At 47.7% G+C, this 23042-nt stretch overlaps 1 protein-coding gene across 1 annotated transcript in view; it reads left to right on the top strand.

Annotated features, from left to right (window-relative positions):
• The window catches only part of LOC142777180 (periostin-like), a 78478-nt gene that overhangs the window by 34989 nt on the left and 20447 nt on the right, over positions 1-23042 (top strand). The window lies entirely within an intron of this gene.

Here is a 23042-nt window from a genome sequence, read left to right as displayed (position 1 = left end):
GGCCTACAACAATTCCGCCTCCATCGGAAATGCAGCCACCGCAGCAGGGATTCGAACCCGCGACCTGCGGGTCAGCAGCTGAGTACCTTAGCCACTAGAGGCGTCTGCAGACATCATTTCAGTTCTTGAAATGCTTCTACTTATACTGTCACCCAGCCAACGTCCATGTCAGTTTTCGTGAGATGAGTCAGCCGTTCGGTGATCAGTCGAAATTCCTTGACGAAACGTCTTTAGTAGGTGCACAAGTCGAGAATTGGGAGTAAGGCTTTTTTGTCGGTAGATAACATAACAGGTAGTAAGAAGCGTTGGCCGCTATTTTACGTGGGTTGGGACTAACTGCAGACAAGAGTGGCGATGTGGGCTTGTTGGTGAAACATTTGAAAGAAATTTATGTAGCGCGAGGCGAAAAAACGAACACAGGAAAGAATAGACTGAGAGGACAGAGCACTACTAGCAACAACACGTTTATTTTCGACCTCCAAGCCGCTTTTAAGCCATAATCGTCAGGCGAGCAAGCAGATAAGCACATGTATTCAAATAAATGCACGACAATGTCATCTACCCACAAGAAAAAACGATAAACAGGACAACAAAAAACCTCACAGATAAAATCACGTATCACTGCGTATGCAGGAACGCCAGTTTCTTAGGTGACAACGCAATTGAAGGCTTGCTAATACATACATCTCCAAGAGCATCAATAAGTTCGGCTTCTATGATCAACCGAGTCATCTCATCTTTATGCTGACCAACAATGATTGTACTCTGGAACAAAGGCCGGCAGCCACACGCGTGAATGTGAAGAGCGAGAAAACCTTCTGGTGGCAGTTTACCCGCCTTGTAATTGTGTTCTCTCAATCGCTCATTCACACACCTACTGGTTTGGCTGACATATTTTTTCCCACATGTGAACAGAATAAGATAAATGACGAACGCAATGCACTCCACAAATTTGTGTGTATGCCTTTTTGTGCACAAAACCCTTTCCCCACGTGACAGATTCGTCAGCACACACAATTTTCCAAGTTTATCACGTACTGAAAATAGCACCCTAATATTGTCCCGAAGTGCCACTTTCTTAAGGTTATGTGACAGCTGGTGAACATATGGAATTATGGCCGTGCGTCTTGATTTTGCCGGTGAATCGACATGAACATTAGATTGGCTTGACCTTGCACGAATCCTTTTCAACTCTTTTTCCGTAACTGAAACTAAAACATGATCCGGATAGCCCGATCCTTGCGAACGTGTGATTTGATTATGGAAACTCTGCTTCATAAGGTGCGCACATGACTTGTTCAATGCGTTTTTGAGGGAAGTCGTCGCGATGGCTCTCTTGGTAAGTTTGGAATGACCGGAATGAAATGGGAGTAAAGCTTTCTGAGCACGCGGATCATAGCACCAGCATAGCTGGTTGTCAGAACACTGTACACTTAAATCTAAAAACCTTATTCGTCCGTCGCTCGGCCATTCTACTGTCACTTCAAGGGGCTTAAGACCATCACGAAACACATTCAACATACTAGTACTCTCACTTTGGAATTGTGGCATATCGTCTCGCAGATACGACGGCTAAGAAAGTGTTCCGATATGTAGATGATTTTATTATTTTCATTGACAGCTCGGGGGAAAATTTCCAGAGTACAATCATTGTTGGTCAGCATAAGGATGAGATGACTCGGTTGATCATTGAAGCCGAACTTATTGATGCTCTTGGGGATGTATGTATTAGCAAGCCTTCAATTGCCTTGCCACCCAAGGAACTGGCATTCCTGCGTACGCAGTGATACGTGATTTTATCTGTGAGGTTTTTTTGTTGTCGTGTTTATCGTTTTTTCTTGTGGGTAGATGACATTGTCGCGCATGTATCTGAATTACACGTGCTTATCTGCTTGCTCGCCTGACGATTATGGCTTAAAAGCGGCTTGAAGGTCGAAAATAAACATGTTGTTGCTAGTAGCGCTCTGTCTTCTCAGTCTATTCTTTCCTGTGTTCGTTTTTTCACCTCGCGTTACATAAATTTCTTTCAAACTAACTGCAGACTTGTTAGTAGCGTAGCCCAAGAGGTACAGAGCTCCTGTTATGCAAAGCGATGCTCCTCTGACTTCGGAGTGAGTCGGGAAGTCTTGATTACTTTAAGTACAGCTTGAAGGTGCCGAAGTTGCTCGACCAAGGTTCAAGCATGCACGATGACATCGTGCAACTACTTCAGGCAAGTATGCCACCTAAAGCCGGTCAGTACATTATCTATGGCACGTGAGAATGTTGCAGGTGCCTAACAAGGACAAAATCGAATGACCTCGAGCTCCAAGAGCCCACATGATGTGATAAGGCTGGTCTGTTCTCGATCTCTCCCATCGACATTGATTTGCCCATAACCAATTTTCAGGTACAACGACGAAAAATATTTCTCGTTTTAAAGTTGGTACAGGTCGTTGTCCCTCTTAAGGGTAGCGTACGCGTCCTTCATTATTTTGTTGAGGTGGCCGCAATTTACGCAAAAACGAAGAATCCGTTTGCGTCAATTCCGTTTGCGTCCTGTCTGAGTGTGTTATTTTCGCGCTTGTTCCATCATGAACCTTTACCAACACGCCCAACTGGCACTCACCATCTCGCTCCGCTACTTCCGATTGGATCACAACAGCCACGAAAGAACAAGATCATCGACCCGACAATCCAGCGGGTAAGCCTGCATTTTGTTTCTATTGTCACGGGGTCGTGACGTCGACGAAGAAGCAGAGAGTACGTTGAAGATTAAACTGTTTATTTGGGCGAACCTGTGCCCGGTAAACGGAAAGTCGGATCCCAGTAGCAGGCTTGCACTGATAGCGGCGAACACAGCGTCGGTCATCGATAAAACTGACAAGCGGCGAAGCGCATCAGCATTTATACACTTGCCGTCGAATGTTCTCGCGTTATCACAAGCGGTGACGTAGGCTCTAGAATAATCTATATAGTTCGCGGAGTGGGCGTGATCTTACCTAAATAATCTACTACAGCCCCGAAGCTTCTCGAAGACTGCAGGCGCGGTTTGCGCTGAGAATTACGTAGTGTATTGGGGCGATAACAAAACTTGAAAACAAGAACGTGGCATTGCCCCCCTCTGAAAAAGGCATCATCCCGATGCTTTAACGGAAGGTGAAAGTACAACAATAATGCAAGAAAGTACAATGAATAAATTACGATACAGCAATAATACAAAAAACACTGAGTTGGTTAACGCACATGAAACGGCTTGAGGCGCGCGAGATGGATCACTTCAGGTCGCGATCGGCGTCGTTGAGAGTTTGTGATGCCGTCGGGGACAACCTCGTAATCAAGTGGGCCGAGACGTCGAACCACCCTGTACGGTCTGAAGTACCGTCGCAGAAGCTTTTCACCGAGTTCACATCAGCGTATCGGTGTCCGCACCCAAATACGTTCACCGGGCTCGTATTCCACGAAGCGTCGTTGAAGATTGTAACGGCGGCTGTAGGTCGTCCGTTGATTCTTGACACAGACGCGCGCGAGTTGTCAGGCTTCTTCGGCGCATTGAAGGTACTCACTCACATCGAGATTTTCTTTGTTGGTGATGACGTCGGGAACGACGACGTCGGGAACGGCACCAGTAGGTCCATATCATTCAGGTGGAATAGCCGGCGAGGTCGTTAAATTGGCTACAGAAGTCCCGCTGGCCTTGTCGGCGGTGTCTTGCGTCGCTGACAGTCCCGACATGTTCTCACACAACGAGTGACGTCGGTAGTAAGACGAGGCCAATAGTACCTTTCTTGTAACCTCGCGAGCGTGCGAGAAACACCGAGGTGCCCTGTTGTTGGATCATCGTGCAGGGCCTGCACGAGTTCAGGTCGCAGAGCGGAAGGCACCACAAGAAGGTACTTCGCTCGAAGCGGTGAAAAGTTTTTGTTTTGGAGAAGACCGTTTCGTAGGAAGAACGACGCAAGTGCGCGCTTGAATACTTTCGGGACTTTGGCGGTCCTGCCTTCGAGGTATTCTATTAGGTCATTAAGTTCCGGGTCGGCCGGCTGTCGTTCAGCGAAGTCGTCGGTAGTTATCGTTCCCAAGAAGTAGTCATCATCCGCATCGTCGGGTGGTGGTTGGTCGACAAGTGCACGAGGGAGACAGTCGGCGTCGGAGTGTTTCTTGCCGGACTTGTAGACGACGCTAATGTCATATTCTTGAAGTCTCAGGCTCCATCGCGCGAGGTTACCTGAAAGGTTCTTCATGGTAGCTAGCCAACGCAAGGCGTTGTGGTCGCTCACAACTTTGAAGGGCCTGCCGTAGAGGTGGGGGTGAAATTTCGACGTAGCCCAGATGATGGCGAGGCACTCCTTTTCTGTTGTGGAATAATTGGCTTCTGCTTTGGATAGCGATCGGCTGGCGTAACTAATAACCCTTTCAAGTCCGTCAGCCTTCTGCACAAGAACGGCGCCAAGACCTACGCTGCTTGCGTCAGTGTGTATTTCTGTCTCGGCGAATTCGTCGAAATGAGCAAGTAACGGAGGCGTCTGGAGGCGATGTTTAAGCTCCTGGAAAGCGTGTTCCTGCGGCGTTTCCCACTTAAGTTCCACGTCGGCCTTGGTAAGGCTAGTGAGTGGATTGGTGATGCGGTGAAGTTTTTCAAGAGCCACCTATAATAGGCGCACGGGCCCAGAAATCGGCGCCCCGCTTTCTTGTGAGTGGGCGGCAGGAAGTCGGCGATGGCGGCTGTTTTCCGTGGATTGGAACGAACTCCAGACTTGCTAATCCCGTGCCCCAGGAACAAGAGCTACTCTTACGCAAATCTGCACTTCTCTGGCTTCGGTGTGTGTCCGGGCGTCTTGATGGCTTGAAGCACAGCTTCAAGGTGCCGATGATGCTCATCGAAACTCGAGGAAACACGACGACGTCGTCCGAGTACACAACGCAAGTCTGCCACTTCAATCCTGCCAGTACTGTATCCATAACACGTTGAAAAGTTGCAGGCGCTGAGCAAATTCCGAAGGGCATCATCTTAAACTCGAAGAAGCATCCGGTGTTAAAAACGCCATCTTCTCTCGATCTTTTTTTCGACTTCGATTTGCCAATAGCCAGTCTTGAGGTTCATTGGCGAAAAGTACTTGGCATTATGGAGCCGATCTAGTGTGTCGTTCATTTGTGGGATAGGATACACGTCCTTTTTCTTATTTTGTTCAGGCGGTGATACTCGACGCAGAAACATAGGGTCCCATTCTTTTTCTTCACTAACACCACGGGGGACGCCCATGGACTCTTCGATGGCTGGATGATGTCGTCCCGTAGCATTTCATCGACTTGTGTCTTTTCGGCCTAGCGTTCTTGCGTTGAAACCCTCTACAGACTCTGACGGAGTGGTCTGGCATTTTCCTCGGTTATGATGCGATGTTTCGGGATCGGGGTCTGCCGAATTTTCGATGACGACGAAAAGCAATCTTCGTATTGCAGGAGCAGGGTCTTGAGCTGTATTTGCGTATGGTTCGCGAGGCTGGGATTGACGTCGAAAGCTGAGAGAGGGGCTTGGTTTGTCTGAGCAGAATCCGCAGAATCGGCGAGGGCGAAAGCACTGGTGGCATCCACGATTTCTTCGATGTATGCGACCGTTGTTCCTTTGTTCACGTGTTTGTATTCAATGCTGAAGTTCGTGAGCATAACCGTTGCTTTAGCTGCCCACAGCTCCGCAACTCCTCTTGCGACGCAAATATTTCGGGTGACCAACAGATGCTGACTGCCTTCAACGACGCCTTCCAGGTCAGGTGATTTAGGAGTGCCGACTGAAATAATGACGCTGAGGCGAGGCGGAATGGTGACTTGTTCTTCCAGCACATTCAAGGCATGGTTTCATGGCGGCGTGCGCGGCGGTAGTGCTTCTTCCGTAGATAACCTTATCGACTTTGTTCTTAGGTTGATGACAGCACCATGGAGGCATAAGAAGTCCATACCAAGGATGACATTTCTCAAGCAACGCTGTAGGACTACGAAGTCTGTAGGATAAATACGGCCGTTAATGGTGACTCTCGCTGTGTAGATTTCTGCAGGCGTTACGAGATGACCTCCGGCTGTGCGGATGTCAGGGCCTTCACAAGCTGTCCTAACTTTCTTTAACTTCGTGGCGAACGACCCACTGATGACGGAATAGTCGGCTCCAGTATCGACGAGAGTGGTCACACTGTGGCCGTCGATAAGGACGTCGAGGTTGCTAGTTCGCCGTCTTGCATTACAGTTAGGGCGTGGCGTCGGGTCACGGCTGTGTCGACTTGTTCCGCTGCTCCCATGTTGCGTCGTCCGGCCACCTTCGTTAAGTGAGCTTTTGCCGTCAGGTCTTTGCTTGGTTGGCGTTGTGTTAGGAAAGCTCCATCGCGGCGGCGTCGTCATCGGAGGATCTTCGGTAGTTCGTCGCACAGAAACCGCACCTCCATCGGTTTCTTCTCTTAGTTTCCCGTATACGGGCTAGGAGACCGGCCCCGCGTTAGGCCAGGGTACTGCCGGTGGTGCGGTGACAAGTGGCGGCTGGGCGACGGCGAACGGGAAGGATTTCGTGGTGTCCACTGAGTTCCTGTCAGGAAGTCGCCGATGTCACGTGGCCGTTCCCCTTGCGGCGGACGTGGTGCATTTACGGCGAAGCCACGCAGTCCCATCTGTCGGTACTGGCAACGTCGGTAAGTGTGCCCGGCCTCGCCGCAGTGGTAGCCCAGTGGGCGGTGGGTTAGGGGTGCGCCAGACGTCAGTCTTCCTTGAAGCGTAGCGCTGGCCAGCCGGCGGGCGGTATGGCGTCGGCGGTGGTGCCTGGCGGATGAACTGCGGCGGGGCTGTGTCCTGATGAGGTCGTGGATGGACGTAGCTCATTGCTTCCGGTTCGTGCTGCGGTGCTTATGCAATTCCAAGTGACTGCCGAACGTCTTCGTGGAAAATGTCAGTGATAGAATTAGCTTGAGGCTGCATTGACGGCAACAACTTCCGCAGCTCCTCCCGTACGATCACTCGAATCGTCTCGCGCAGGTCGTCGGTACTGAAGGCATCAGCGCAGTTCACTGAGGTGTGGCGGTTGTATTGCGTTGTGCGCATCTCAAGCGCCTTTTTTATGGTTGGAGCCTCGGCAAGAAATTCGCTGACAGTCTTGGGCGGGTTCCGGAGAAGTCCCGCAAACAGCTCCTGCTTGACTCCACGCATGAGGAACCGGAGCGTCTTTTCCTCAGCCTTGTTGGAGTCGGCGTGTCGAAAGAGCCGGGTCATCTCTTCGGCGAAGAGGGTTACGCTTTCATTGGGAAGTTGCACCCTTGTCTCCAGCAGTGTGGCAGCCCTGAATTCGTGGTTTTCATACCACGTTTTTGCGGCGTCTTCTAAGTAGAAATACACGTGGCGTAACTCTTTCTCGGGGCCCCAGCTGTTCAAGGCGGTGACTTGGTCTTATATTTTGATCCAGCTTTCCGGGTCCTCGCCTGACGATTCATGGAACGTTGGGGGTTCCTTGGGCTGCCGGAGAATGAGTGGGGCAGGCTGCAAGGGGGCGGTCATGGTTGCTGTAGTTGATGTCGCGATCCAGGTCTGACTGGCTGCTTCAGGAAGGGGTCCGTACTCTGCTTGTAGTCTCCTCTGCCTGCGACTTGTTCGCTGTTCAGGGTTGGCGCCCGTGTCTTCTTTGCCACTTAGGCTGGGCTCGCGGCTTGAAGGGGGCGTCCGGAACATCAAAGAAGCAGCACCTCCGCCAGATGTCACGGGGTCGTGACGTCGACGAAGAAGCAGAGAGTACGTTGAAGATTAAACTGTTTATTTGGGCGAACCTGTGCCCGGTAAACGGAAAGTCGGATCCCAGTAGCAGGCTTGCACTGATAGCAGCGAACGGAGCGTCGGCCGTTGATAAAACTGTCAAGCGGCGAAGCGCGTCCGCATTTATTTACGTGCCGTTGAATGTTCTAGCGTTATTGCTGGCGGTGACGTAGGCTCTAAAAAATCTGTATAGTTCGCGGAGTGGGCGTGATATTATCGAAATGTTCTACTGAAGTGCTGAAGCTTCTCGAAAACTGCAGGCGTGCTTTGCGCTGAGAATTACGTAGCGTATTGGGGCGATAACAAACTTGAGAACAAGAACGTGGCACTATCGTCAGAATATGAGGCTCCCGCGTTGTCCGAAAACATCCACTGTGGCTTCGCATGGATTAAACTTTAAAGCCGCACGCAAGATTTTCGAATCTACATATCATGCGAGAGAGTGCGGCAACCCTAATTTGGAACTCTCAGAAAAAAAAGGAGTGTGCTTCTGCAGCAAGCATCACAAAAAAGCGGCACATTGCAAAGCATTGCAAGGTCCGAGCAGCTGTCAACATGTCACGTCAATGGGTGATCCCACCTTTGTCAGCGCCCAAAAAGACATGGACACCAAAATTACAGCATATGAACAAGTGAGCTTGAGCATCTGAAGTTGAAGTTGTTGGCACAACGCCAATGGTATTAATGTCAACTGTCACAGCATGAAATAAGGAAGTCAAAACGAAGAAACTTTCTCGGATACTTGTTGACATAATGTGGAAATATATGAGGACACAAGGTAGAGGAAAAAACACTTGACAAGAAAGACGCTCATTCATCATTATGTTTTATCAACTGGCCCAGCATTCCACTTTATTGTACTTTTTGATAGCGGCAGCCAAAGAACGTTTATCACTGAAGAGTACTTTTTAAAGCTTGGTTGTATGCTTCTTTGGAACTGAAGTTGTCACAATTGGTGTTTTCGGGGGGCAGCAGGAAGAGAACAGTTTCTACAGAGTTTATGTACGCCTTCTTCCAAGAAATGCCTCTAAAGAAGAGTGCGTATTTGATGCTCTGAAAATGCCAGCCATTGCTTGCCCCGATGAGCAAATAAAATGACCTTGCGGGAACTGTCATTGCCTTCTGGCGATGATCAAATCGGGCCAGACACCACAGTCGATGTACTCATTGGATCTGATAATTTTTAGGAATGTCTGACCAGCAGAAGAAAGAAACTGAGCAGCAAGTTAACAGCTACCGAAACCGTCTTTGGCTGGGTGGAGCATTGATTGATATGTGGGGTTTAACGTCCCAAAACCACCATATGATTATGAGAGACGCCGTAGTGGAGGGCTCCGGAAATTTTGACCACCTGGGGTTCTTTAACGTGCACCCAAATCTGAGCATACGGGCCTACAACATTTCCGCCTCCATCGGAAATGCAGCCGCTGCAGCTGGGATTCAAACCCGCGACCTGCGGGTCTGTAGCCGAGTACCTTAGCCACTAGACCACCGCGGCGGGGGCGGCTGGGTGGAGCAAGGACCAGCCTTATTGAAGTGAAAAGCAGCTTACTGTGCCCATGCAGTCGTGTTAAGGTCTTCAGTGACTGACCAGAAAACGGAGCCCATTCTTCGGCTCTTCTAGGAGCTTTAGGGTGTTAGCGTGTCTGACACACCGACAGAGTCCCCAAACACGCACTTTATAGAACAGTTCATTGGAGACATTAAGATGAATGACGGACCGAATGAAGTAAAATAAGTTTCTATGGGTGAGAACATGTAGACTTATCGAACAACCGCTCCGTAGCAAAAAGATAGTTCCGTCTTATGAGCAAAAGGCCAAATCACACGGCATCATAGGTGAGCACGAGGCTGAAATGCGATGTCTGTTGACCGAAGAAATAACAGAGCCAGCTGCATATGAGGTAGCAAGCGATGGTCATCCCATTTTATATATGCTCCATCAGCCAAGTCTTCTACAGTAGAGCAGCACGAAATTGAGTTTGATGCCTCGTCACGCGGTGTCGACGCAAAATGAGTGAATGAAACTTGAAAAGTGTGCTTGCATAGGCGATTCAGTGGTACAAAGACATGGAAGGAACTCCTCCCACACAATCGAAGCCTGCGAGGTAGTTGGCGTTCGCAATAATGGACCCCTGTTTGTGCAAAAAAGACGATAATAAAGTGAAATCGTACATTTTACGTGTGCTGTGACGACGGCCGTGCATTTTGAGTTGGTCACTGAAAGGAGTGTCACCAGTTTTGTCGGGGCTTTTACCAGCTTTGTTTAGCACAGAGGGTTCTGTTGGGTATGGTATTTGGACAACGCGCAGACGTTTGGGCGCGATTTGAGGGAGCTCACACTTTGGAAGTTTCTCCGGCTTCCTGAAAGTGAAAACATTTTCGCTAATGCCAACATATAGTGGAAATTTCTTGAACATGCACCAACATGCACCATGTTGGGGGTTTTTTCTGGACGCATTGTTCTCAGCGTAAGAACAGCGTTGAGGAGGGTTGTAGGCCGCCAGTGCATAGACTTCGTTGAGCTTTCGACAGTACTGGCGAGGTTAATGGCTGTTGTCAAATATCGACTGCTAACGCAAGGGCAGAATGACCCGTCCCATTGACTCGAAATGGTTTCCTTGTTGGCAGACCTGTTAAGCTTTCTACAAACAGAAACCAGAGCGTGATAAACGTGTTTTCTTTCGTACGCTTCGGAAGGGGCGAAAGCGGATACTCCACGTGTTTTCCCAGGCTTGGTGGCAGGGCCTTAAAGGAGTACTCACACGAAATTTTTCACTTATCACTTTGTTTCCGCCAAATGATAGCCCAGGCACCCGAGAGCATTGAAAACGTACCGGTAAGCTTGAATGCGCAGTGAAACATTTATTACAGCATTCTTTTAAAAGCTAGCTTTGGTTCCTACTGTACCCTGACATCACGACATGCTATGAGCAGTGCCACCAGGTGGTAGTATGCGTACGCGTAAGTTTTCGTGACGTATCTTTGCAGCACTTCTTCAATCGTCTGCACGTGTGCTTCATCTGCTGCGTGCCGCACGTGTGGCAGCCGTCGTGGCAGGGAGGCTAAACGTTTGGTTGGCATCACTTAAGTGATGGATACATGGTGGGAATTCGGATGCGATTTGCCTAAGTATTCTTGTTGCCAACAGACGCATCCATGCGGGAGCCCGACAAGGGGCGCCACTGGCTGGCGTCCGTCGCAGATTTGTTCTTTGCCACCCCAATAGCCCCGATCGCCTTGGTATTTGTGGATATCGCCCTTGCCGATGGCATGATAAACATTTGATCAACTGCCTATGATTTGAAACAACTCATGAGTGAATAAAGTGATGCTCGAAGTGTACTATTTTTGCAAGGCAAAGTCTACTTTCGAACCAATAAAGAGATGTTGAGCCGTGATGCCAGGCCATTCCTTAGGTAAAAAAAAGGGTGACCGTCTTGGCGAACCTACTCGTTTCGTTCCCGCCTTCACTCCTTCATCGGAGTCGTTGAGAAAACTTGTTCCACGCACGTGTAAGGGTCATATAAGTATACAAGTTTTAATCGTGCTGGCAATAAGAAGCGTTCAACAATGAGCTCACATTGGAAAACGAGCGCCGCTACCAAGAATGTCGTCCTTGCTAGGCCTACGCTGGGAGTCGAGAATGAATGGGCTGCATAAATCAACTTCAGTAGATTTCACCTCACCACAACTAACGTAAGCCCGACGTGACGGCTGTATCATATGTTATGTTTATAAAATTTAATAGCCAGCACTCCAGCCAAAATTGACGTTTCACGAACGTTAGGGTCTACTTAAAGAGTAGCTCCGAGACCTGGCGTGGCTCTGTGGTGGAGCACTTCATTGCCACGCACAATGCCTGTAGCTCGATTCTTGCTGAGGTTGTGATACTCATTCTTTTCACTCACCGGGTCAACCCTGCCAGTTGAGCTTTTCCCTAACGCTCATGCGTTAAAATTACTCACGTGCGTCTTCGCCGTTTCTGGGTAGAAGATATTGTAGTGAACCATAGCAATGGGGTGACCGGCACGTGAGGGGTAGACCGGGAAAAGAGAACGAGGAAGACAGTGTTGTGTTGGATTGTGTTCGATCGAGTGGTTCTTGTAAGTTACAATGGTTGACTGCGGTGACAACGTTAACCCATGTTTACAAGAAGTAAGGCTGTCGCAATGACAGCAACAGTAGGCACTTCACAGATGCACGCTACGGAAGACGACACGTAGTCGACGGCCCTGGAACCTCCTGTGCCGACGGCGCAGAAAAGCTTGGCAGATGCCGCGGGAGCCCCAGTCTCATCACACATTCCGCCACCAGCGGCCCATCAGCCTCTTCTGTTGGAGTTTGATGTCCAGGATATGCTAAATCACCCCCAACAGTCAAGCGCTGGTGCTAGTCTACCTATAACTGACTGTCTGCAAGCCCTTGTTTCACAAGGTGAGGCCGACAGACGAGTACTTATGCAAGATTTCGAAACCCGCCTCACTGCCCACTTGCTCACTCTTGAAGCCACTCTCGCCCAACGTGCCCCGACGGCGGATGTCGTCGTTGACCTAGCTGCGCAGCTATCCGTCATTGAGGACCATTCTGGCTTTCAGCAACGTGTGTCTACCGCAGTCGAACGAAATGTTCCTCTGTCAGCTTAGCTTCGGTTTTTCGGAGATCAACTTCCACCGCCTACGTTCGATGGCACCACGTCGTGAGCAACATTTTTGGTGCAGTTCAAGCGCGTTGCTGCCCTAAACGGCAGGACAGTTCAAGATAAAGCTCAGGCGCTCGTTGTGCAGCTCCGTGGCGCCGCGGTTGAATACCTCGAATATATCCCGCAAGTCGTCCGTTCAAACTATGAAGCTCTGGTCTCGGCGCTGGAAAGCAGACTTGGCGACAGTCATCTTCTTCAGCTCTACCTCACAGAACTGAAACACGTCCGGCAAGGTCACCGCAGCCTTCAAGAGCTCGCTGCTCACGTCAACAGCTTGTCTCAGAAGGCCTTGTAGGGTTGCCCTACTGCAACCATAGACCTTACTGCTGCTAATGTCTGTCTTTGGTGATTCCATCAATAACAGAAGCGTCCAGCACTTCGTCCGCCTCGCTCTTTCGATTGACGTATGACCAGCTTTAATTGTCGCTCTTGAGGCAGAACTACCAGAACGCTGGCAAGCAGCTGAGGATCCATACCGGAGGCCAACCTTCACGGACGCACCATCCCGGACCCGGCATTTGGCTCCAACTCGACTCCACGATCCTACAGCGGTATTCCGGGGCTACCACTGCCATAATGTTGGACATTTTGCTCGAAACGGCCCTCGGGTGACCGAGTCGCTGACCAATTCAGCTCTTCCTATACATTGTTCCTCGGGAAACTATAATGAGGGCCATTGAGGGCAAGACCCCGCATGATGGCTGAGCCGCTCTTCTTTCACTTGGCCCCTTCACCCAGATGCCAACTCGGCCGGTGAAGCTTGGAGATCAATCGCAGCACGTCGAAGCACTAGTGGACGCAGGGGCTGCATTCGGTTTTTCAGCGATGAGTTTCTTGTCTGGAATATTTTCGTTGAGCCCTGAGCAGGTCAATTGACCCCATTTCGTTCTAGCTGACGGAACCACTCTACCTACTCTCGGTGAAGCCTGCCGTAATGTGTGTGCACTTGGAAAGACAGTGAGACAGCGGTTCCTTGTTGTCCCAAACCTGTGTGTGCCAGTGATCTCTGGCTGTGATTGGTGCGCAGAGTTTGGCATTTGCAGTTTAACGGCACTGATCGCACCATTGAACTGACATCTACCGCTTCGACACCGATGCAAGCAAGTCTTGAAACTTCCAATAAAGCTTGCTCTAGGCAGTTGTATTTCTCGTTGAGTCATGCCATTTACAGAACTGTTCACAAAGATCGCTCCATGCTCCCTGACAACTACCGCATGATTAAATGTCTTATTATTATATTTTCCTCGAAAGTCGGCATTGTAACAGTGGGCACGAATACGGTCGTGGGTACGAGCAGAAGTGAACAACCTGAAACTAGAAAACCATCCCTGCTGTTCAATCCTGTGATTACGGCAACCTCGGTTATCATCCCCTTGTCGTCGGCTGCGTGGGTTCCTGTTTGCAATGAGGGTGGCGACTTGGGCTTGTTGGTATGGTTGCATGATGATAGATGGTAGCGCAGACAACGAACACGGACAAGAGAAGGCACATAGACACAACACAGCGCTAACTTTCAACAACAGTTTATTACACGCAGATCTCCGTGGTGTATGCGATCCACCACGCCAACGTCGCACGTGCGTAGCTCTAAAAACCATCAAATATAACCAACGCGCGTGTTCCAATACTTTACAATTTTATATTTTTCAATCTTTTTTTGCTTTTTCTTTCTTCCTTTTATCCCATGTTACCACAAACCCTATCGCGAATACATGTAATCAAGTTCCTTATCTGTCAACACCACTGATGGGCTGCTCACACACGTGTCACCTAGCTCTGCAATTTTGCCGGCCTCCAATACCAATCGCGGCACGAGATGACGCGATTGGTATTGGAGGCCGGCAAAATTGCAGAGCTAGGTGACACGTGTGTGAGCAGCCCATCAGTGGTGTTGACAGATAAGGAACTTGATTACATGTATTCGCGATAGGGTTTGTGGTAACATGGGATAAAAGGAAGAAAGAAAAAGCAAAAAAAGATTGAAAAATATAAAATTGTAAAGTATTGGAACACGCGCGTTGGTTATATTTGATGGTTTTTAGAGCTACGCACGTGCGACGTTGGCGTGGTGGATCGCATACACCACGGAGATCTGCGTGTAATAAACTGTTGTTGAAAGTTAGCGCTGTGTTGTGTCTATGTGCCTTCTCTTGTCCGTGTTCGTTGTCTGCGCTACCATCTATCATCATTCCTGTTTGCAGCCCCGATAAGTCTTTTGCTAATGAGGACATTATTGTAGAAAGTACCATTTGTTCCCGGCCTGGAGGCGAATTTGCAATGCCGCGGACCCTCCATCGCAGTTCCGGCAAAAGCTTTGCAGTGCTTGTCTTCAAACTGTTTGGCAATATCCTGTGCGTGCCATGAGGCACCATCCCTGGTACCTGTACCTACCTTGAAGCACCATATGTCTTAGCAGTAGTACACTCCATAGCACCTTCGCCACCAACTGCATTACCCTTAGACTGGAATGAATTCAACTTTGGCCCCAACTTGACTCCGTCACAGAAAGCTGAGATTCAAGTACTTCGACGGAAATTCCGTGACTGCGTGGCAATGTCAACCATGCAGGGAGCCCGCGGACACACTCCTTTGGTGCAGCACAGAATCGACACCGGCTCGGAAGTCCCTGTTCGGCATCACCGGCGTCGAGTCTCTGCATCTGAACGCGCATAAATTGCTAAGCAAGTGGATGCCATACTTAAGCGTTGTATTATATTGCGCTCGTCAATCCGTGGGTGTCCCCCGCAGTTCTTGTGAGAAGGAAAGATCGCACAATGCGTTTCTGCGTTGACTATCGACAGCTAAACAGTGTCACCAAGCCTGACGTGTATCCGCTTTCTCGTCTGGACGATGCCCTTGACTGCCTGCAAGGGGCCCGTTTTTTCACTACACTGGATCTTCTTTGTGGCTATTGGCAAGTAGAACTAGACCCGAGCGACGCTGAGAAGACCGTTTTTATAACTCCGGATGGGCTATACCATTTTAACCGCCTGCCATTTGGTCTCTCCAATGCTCCTTCTACACTTCAGCGATTAATGGACCGGGTTCTTGGGCATCTCAAGTGGTCGATGGCTTTAGTCTATTTAGACGCCAAAATTGTCTGTGCTTCCACGTTTTTCGAACAACCCAGGCGTTTGGAAATGATCTTCTGTGCTCTCCAAGGCGCTCACCTGTGCAATATACCTTCCAAGTGCTTTTTCGACTTTTCAAAAGTTAGTTCCTTGGGGCACGTAGTCAGCGCCAAAGGTGTCAGCTCTGATCCCACCATGGTCCAAGCCATTGCTTGTATTCTACCTCGCACCACGGCTAAGCAGCTTAAAAGTTTCTTGGGCTTTGCTTCATATTTCAGACGCTTTGTCCGTGACTTTGCTTCTCGAGTGGTACCTCTCAATGAGCTACTGAAGAAAGAAGTTCGCTGGAAATGTGGACCCGACCAAGAAGCTGCCTTTCGCGACCTCAAGACTCCCCTTCATGTGCCCCCGACGCTCGCACAGTATGACACACCGATGCCTCGGAGCTGTTCTTGGCTTCGGAGCTGTTCTCTTGCAAGTTAACGAGGATGGGCAGGAGAGACCGGTCGCTAATGCTAGCCGCCGGCTCAGTGAACCAGAGAGCCGGTACCACGCCTCTGAACTTGAGTGCTTGGTGGTAGTTTAGGCAGTCGAAAAATTTCGTCCGTATGTTTATGGTAAAAGCTTCACGGTCGTTGCTGACAACGTCGCCTTTCGCTGGCTTCAAACAAAAAAGACCTCAATGCTAAGTTCGCCAGGTGGGCTCTCAAACTGCAAGGTTACGACTTTTCGATTGTCCATCACAGTGGCGCTCGCCACCAAGACGCTGACTACCTTTCTCGCCACCCGACAGCTTTCAGCGGTATCTCCCAAGTCTCTGCAGTGCTTGATTTACGAACTACACAGCAGCAAGACGTAGAAATCACCGATATAACTCAACGACTATCTGGGGAAGTACGCACTCCCAAGCGTCGTCGTAAAAGCCTTTCTGCGTTGTATGTCGCCCGAGAGGGAATTCTTTATCACCAAAATTATTTGGATGGGTCATGTGTGCCTGTTGTGCCGATAGCCATGCAACAATCGGTGCTATTCATGTGCCACAACGTTCCGACTGCCGGTCACCTCGGGCTGCACCAGACGCTGGCACGCATCAAAGAGAGGTTTTGGTGCCAGCGCATGCACAGTGACATTTCCCGCTACGTTTTGTCGTGCACAGTCTGTCAAGCACAGAAGGCCACCACAAATCCGCAACCGGTCCCCATGCAACCCATCCCTCCTCCGGAAACACCTTTTGAGATTCTGTTACTTGATCATCTGGTACTGTTTCCGCGTACGTCGCACGGCAACCAGTTCCTCATCGTTGTCATGGACTATCTCACGAAGTGGGCCGAAGTCAGGGCCGTTCCTGACTCTTCGACTCTGCACGTCTTCAAGTTCATCAACGAGCGCGTCATTTTTCGATACGGCACGCCACGCTTGCTCATCACTGGCCGTGGCATGGCCTTCACGTCCCACGCATTCAGAAACCTACTGAATGACCATGCGATTCCGCATTCTGTGGCCACTCCTCAGCACTCACAAACAAATGGTCTGGTGGAACGTGCAAACTGTACCATAAGGGACATACTGTCGTCATACGTGAGTCCCAGGCATAACAACTGGGACGAATACGCTGCCGCAGCTGTCTTCGCCCTCAATACGTCACAGCACGAAATCACACTGGAGTCACCATTCAAGCCTGTCTATGAAAAGACGCCAAGGCTTCCGCAAGAGTGCTTCTGTGGTTCGAACACAACAAAGCAACACCGTCTGGATGACAACAGTGCTTCGGAACTTCTTCAGAAGGCTCGCTTTAGAGCGAACCTGGCCATAGCGCATCGTCAGGCGAAATACCACTCGTCTTCCAACGAGAACTACACCTTTTTCGAACCAGGACACCTTGTGCTGGTTAGACGCACTCAGCGTGTTCCACAGCATTGCCAGAAGTTTTTTCCCCTGTATGCCGGCCCATTTCGCGTGGTGAAAGCCCTAAGCCCTGTTACGTTTCACCTAGAAGTAATTCCCGAAGTGAACACCAAAAGCAGAAACCGTGTTTTTCCCACCCATGCAAGCCAGTTGAAACTTTATGTGCTGCGTGATTTGTTTGTTTGTTTGTTTGTTTATTTGTTTGTTTGTAGCCTCTAATCCATGGTTGATACCCACTCTGGGGGATTGGCAAAGAGAAAATACAGTCTCATATGGACGATAACGGCACTATTGCTTACAACGAAAAAAAGGGTGGAGGGGAGTTGTAGAGTGAAGACAAATATATTAAAAAAAAAGAAACTAAAGATTCAGATAGTGAGAAAAAAATCAACAAAAAAGTAGACACTAATAGCTATACCTTGATTTTTGGAGCCGATCAGACAGCTGATATTGACAAACCCGATTAATTTGGTATGTCACGAATTTATCCAGATTTGAAAATTACTTTTAGACCCGTTTTTTTTTCTTTGAGTACCTGACAACGTGGGCTTTATGTCGAAAAACGTTTAGAGTCTTGAATAATATTATACACTGCATCGAATGCATCTGTGTGGCGATTTCCCAAAACAGAGGCACAAAAATTTAGAACATTTTCTGTGGTTAAATTTAAACCTAGCTTCGCAAATGAAATATCTACAAGTCGTTTCCTAATTAATGCATAGTTCCGACATGAGCCAAAATAATGCTCAATAGCTTCTGATTCTTGGCAAAACGGACAAAGGGGGGAAAGTGTCAGACCAGCTCTGTGTAAATAAAAATTTAATGAGAAGACATGGCACCAGAGTCTGGAGATTATAATTTCAAGTTTTTTTGATGGACTCCACTGGGCTTTCCATGGAAACTTGAGGTGCTGATAATCTGCCCATTGTGTGATATTTTCGAAACTATCTGTAAAAATAGCGAATTTCATATGTCAAACCCCTGATAAGTATTCTAACTCGGGAAGTACTGAAATTACTGGTCCATCAAGTGATACTCGTGCCAAAGCATCTGCCAATTTATTTAATTGTAATCCGCAGTAACCTGTGACGCACACTAATTTGAGGAGTTTTAAATGGGGTGGTGCTAATGTGTGGAACGCTGCTAGGGCACGAGATTGTTCGGAGGTTGTCAGAGCTGCACACACCGAAAGTGAGTCTATTACGATGATTGCACTGGTCTCGGTCGTAGGAATTTTTGGAAGAGCTAAAATAATAGCTACTAGCTCGGCTTCAAATATAGGAGTAAAATATGGAAGCCTTACTGAAAAAGGCCAGCCGAGGAAATCAGACGCAATTCCTACGCCTGCCTTTTCATTGTTGACAGGAGCATCTGTAGCTATCACATTTTTTTGTTTCTGCATGTACCAAGTAATCTTTTAATGTAGTGGTCAAAAATCTAAGAGATTGCAACTTGGCTTGTGGGGGGAAGATTTCATCATACTCTATTCTAATGTTGAGGGTTGAGGAATTAGTTACAATTACTGTGCTAATGTCTACATTTATGCAATCCAGTTTCTTTTTAACGAAAATTATCTGAGGGCTGTGAAATTTAGGCCAATGTGCAAGAAAGAAAGAGTCAGGGTCGCTGATAAATGCGTACTCTGATCTTCGCGCCGGTAAACTGTAGAACTTTAAGAAGGTTTGAACTGTTAGAATGCGTAATCGACAGAGGAGTCTTGGCAATCGCACTTCTTGGTACAATACATTATTCGCCACGAACCTGGGAAGTCCCAGGCATATTCGCAGGGCTTCTCGTTATAAGATTACTAGTGGCTTAATTTTATAACCAGCGGCCCCCGAGAATAATACACACGCAAATTCCAATATTGGTCGCACATACACTTTATATATCATTAACATCGTGTGTCTGCGCAGCCCTTATTTTCTGTTGCTTAACCTGCGTAAAAAACCTAACGCCCGTTGTGCCTTTGCTGTTATATATTCTATGTGTGGGCTCCAATTTAGCTTTTCATTATAGATCATTCCTAAATACTTGACTGAATCTACTTATGGAATAGGTTCCCCATTACATAATAAAAAAAATGAAACTGTATCTGCTATAGGAAACACCAGGATCGCACTTTTACTGATGTTCAATGACAATGAAATAGATTGCAACCAAATTTCTAGAGTATTGATATATCTTTGCAATTTTTGATGTAGTGAGTAAATGTCGCTCTCTGCAGCGAAGAACGCAATATCATCTGCATAAATGTAGACACTGACATCCTGAACAATTGGAATAGAGCTCATCAGTATATTGTCATGGGGTCATGACGTGGCCGAAGACAGGAGACTTTGTGTTGGGATTTAACTGTTTATTTGGGCGAACCTGTGCCTGGTAAACGGAAAGTCCAATTACAGCAGCAGTCTTGCACAGATAGCAGTCTCGGACTGATAGCGGCGAACGGAGCGTCGGCCTTCGATCAACAACTGACAAGCGGCGAAGCCTGATGTGTCACTTAGCCTATAATAATTACTCATCACTCTATATTGTATAATTGATTTCCATTCACTCGTTGCTTGTTAACTTGATCTGATTTATTGATGGTTATAATGCATCGAGGGTCCCGTTACAGTTTTTAACTTTGGGACCCTCGTCTGTATATTAATATTACTGTACTACTTTTTTGAAATGAAAAATAAACTGAAACTGAAAACTGAAACTGAAAACTGAAGCGCGTCTGCATTTATACTCTTGCCGTCGAATGTCCTAGCATTATCGCTGGCGGTGGCGTAGGTTCCAGAATAATCTGTACCGTTCGCAGAGTGGGCGTGATCTTATCGAAATGATCTACTACAGTCCGGAAGCTTCTCGAAAACTGCAGGCGCGGTTTGCGCTGAGAGTCGTGTAGTGTTTTGGGACGATAACAAAACTTGGGAAATGAAACGTTGATTGATTGATTGATTGATTGATATGTGGGGTTTAACGTCCCAAAACCACTATATGATTATGAGAGACGCCGTAGTGGAGGGCTCCGGAAATTTAGACCCCCTGGGGTTCTTTAACGTGCACCCAAATCTGAGCACATGGGCCTACAACATTCCCGCCTCCATCGGAAATGCAGCCGCCGCAGCCGGGATTCGAACCCGCGCCCTGTGGGTCAGCATCCGAGTACCTTAGCCACTAGACCACCGCGGCGGGGCTTGGGAAATGGAACGTGGCAATATTGAATAATGCTGGAGATAGGATGGACCCTTGGGGAACACCATGTTTCTGTTTGAATTTATGTGAACAACAGCCATCCTTCACGCAATACAATTCCCTTGATTTTAAGAATTCTGCTATCCACTCAGTAATATAATGAGGAAACTTTAGGCTCTGCAGGGTGGTCAGTAGAATAGAGTGCTCGACACTGTCGTACGCTTTATCTATGTCGAGAGTTACCAATGCGGCGTACTGTTTCCTTTTACGAGAGAGCTCTATTCGACTCTCTAAATTCGCATGGGCGCATCAAATTGAGCATTCACTGCGGAAACCAATTTGGTTTGGCTTTAATATGACCTTATTCGTCATCCAGGAGTTTATTTGCTCTTTACGACCCTCTCTATGAGTTTCACCATGTTCGAAGTTAGCGAGATGGGTCTGATATTTTCTATGGTGAAAGCTAATCCTTGCTTTTTTATTGATGGGATTACCTTGGCTATTTTCCAGTCATACGGTATCCAGGCATTCTTTAAAGAGTAGTTTATAAGATTGAGGACGTCGCCAGGGGATAGCTTGAATAAAATTTTAATCATAGGAACTGTGATTCCATCTGGACCAGGAGCTGACAAGGGTAGATCTCGAATTACTTTTGATGCTTCAGACAGCGTTACGTTTTCGAAGTCAGTGCTTATGCTAGACTTTCGCCAGTTGAAAGCCACAGTCGAAGAAAATATAATTTCTACACCTCTGCCAATTGACTCTAAAGAGTTCTTCGTTTCTTCCAATGATAGTTTTTCATAATCAGTCTTTACTGTAGACAGCAGTATTTTGCGAGATCGCATATATTGAAATAAAGCTTTCTTATTATAGGTTTCGAGAGAAAATCGAAATGTTCTTTATCATATTCTGTGATTTCTGTGTTCGTGCCTCTTCGTCTTCTGACTCAGGCTTCAGGGGAGAGGGGGCGGCGAATGTACTGCACAGCAATGGGGTGACCGGTGCGTGAGGTGTAGACCGGGAAAAGAGAACGATGAAGACATTGTGTTGGATTGCGTTCGAGCAAGTGGTTCTTGTACGTTACAATATAAATAACGTGTGGCACATATCCGCATACCGAAGGCTCACACCCGTCCGTGAGTATGTGCCACTGTCAGGCGGAGAGTGTTTGACAACGCCCGTGACGTAGTTGTGGCATTATTACCAGCGAATCGCATTAATCAAACCATCTTACCCTCCCATTCTAATTTTCGTTCATCCCAAGCGGGTAATCACGAGACCACCCTGACGCAGGCGGCTAGATAGATAGATAGATAGATAGATAGATAGATAGATAGATAGATAGATAGATAGATAGATAGATAGATAGATAGATAGATAGATAGATAGATAGATAGATAGATATCAGCTCGGTGCACTAGAGTTTCACGCAAACGCGCGCTTAACAGACACAATCACCAGAAGCTCTTTTTAGAACTATCATGAGAAGGTCGCGACGGAGAGTGAGTCAGGCCGTTTACGTACTCAGACCTCTTGTCAGCAGAAACATTTTGACCGCACACGGTGCCTTTCGTGCGATATAGAGGCATGTCAGGTTTCAGGGGGAATAAACTTGCTTCTCACCTCATTTTTCCAGGTGTGTAGAGATTGATGAATTTAAAAAATTATGTGACTAAATTTCTAGCTGCTTTCAGTTCTATACGTTCTGCAAGAAGAAACACTTCGAAAGAGTAAATTTGGATTGGTTCGTAAAAAACTGTTTGTGACCTCTGTGACAAAACGGCAGAGACAACGGGATGAAGAATACAAATGACACAATGCTATAAATGAATTTCTTTATCGCAAAGGCAGAGAATATGTTGAAATAAGACAAAAAAATATCGATATATAGCACAAGCGCAATGAAGTGACCCGGACAGCGGGCCTTTCCATCGATTGTAATAAGCGTTTACAGAATGCGGTAAATACATATTTTACATGAGCAAGAAAAAAGAAAAAAAAACCAAGACACGGTGGTCTGATACGAAATTTAATAAAGCCAGACCTTTTTAAATAAATAAAAAACCAAGAATCAGGATCTTACAAAGAGGGTTAGTAAGCAGCCAACAACAAGGCTAGAAAACTGTAAAGCATGAATAAAACTGTAAACAATACATGAAAACAAAAACATGCTTATGACAACAAGGTGATGTGATTTCTGTAAGTTGTTCATTATAGAACAACCGGAGCAAATAACTCTTGTTGATAGGCTGCTTCTCTTTTGTTGTCGCTAACGCATACCGTTGCTTGCGTCTTTGCCTCGCAAACAAAGTGTGCTGTTGACCGAGTGGGTTGCTCGTCTAGTAGAAGCTGTGGACAGTCTAGTTGTTATAGGCCTGCTGGCAGGACAAGGTGACGGAACTCGGGATATAAAAAACGCT

This window comes from Rhipicephalus microplus, chromosome X, assembly GCF_043290135.1.
Source record: "Rhipicephalus microplus isolate Deutch F79 chromosome X, USDA_Rmic, whole genome shotgun sequence".
Taxonomy (NCBI): domain Eukaryota; kingdom Metazoa; phylum Arthropoda; class Arachnida; order Ixodida; family Ixodidae; genus Rhipicephalus; species Rhipicephalus microplus.
This window is presented reverse-complemented; position numbering and strand designations above follow the sequence as displayed.